General features: G+C 45.5%; 1 pseudogene; it reads left to right on the forward strand.

Moving 5' to 3' along the window:
- The first annotated feature begins 338 nt into the window (after positions 1-338).
- Positions 339-494, forward strand: LOC105887956 (annotated as a pseudogene).
- The last annotated feature ends 214 nt before the right edge of the window (positions 495-708 follow it).

Raw genomic sequence — 708 nt, forward strand, 5'->3', positions numbered from 1 at the left:
TCCTGATCCTCCTGCCTCAGCCTCCTGAGTAGCTGGGCCTACAGGTGTCTGCCACAACCCCTGGCTGATTTTTTTTATCTTTGGTAGAGGCAGAGTCTCCCTTTTACTCAGGCTGGTCTTGAACTCCTGAGCTCTAGTGATTCTCCCACCTCAGCCTTTCCAGTGTGCTAGGATTCCAGGTGTGAACCACCTCACTCGGCAGAGTATTTTCCTATAGAGCAGGTATAGATCCCCTAGCTCCACCCAAGGTGGTGCGTTCTAAACATTCTTCCAGCTTCTTGCCCCCTTCTCTCCTTCTCTCCACCATCGTGGTGCCTGTGATAGCACCGTCTGTCACCATGTCCTCTCACAAGACTTTCAGAATCAAGCAGTTTCTGGCCAAGAAACAAAACCCAAATCGTCCCATTCCCCAGTGGATTTGAATGAAAACTGGTAATAAAATCAGGTACAACTTGAAGAGGAGACAGTGGAGCAGAACCAAGCTGGGGCTGTAAGGAATTGAGCATGAGATGCACATACTTAACGCTGTGTCACGGTCACTGTCATCTTACCATAGCAAGCTGAAAATGTCATCAGTTGGACAGTTGGCCATGTTTCATTTGGAGAATAGGTTTTCTTTTGATTTGTATGCTCTTCATTAATTAGATAGTCGAGTCATAAATATGTGAGACCTTTTGTTTGAAAAAAAAAAAGCTCTATCCTTTTTTT

This window comes from Otolemur garnettii, unplaced genomic scaffold (assembly GCF_000181295.1).
Source record: "Otolemur garnettii isolate 467f Iridium unplaced genomic scaffold, OtoGar3 scaffold00148, whole genome shotgun sequence".
Lineage (NCBI taxonomy): Eukaryota > Metazoa > Chordata > Mammalia > Primates > Galagidae > Otolemur > Otolemur garnettii.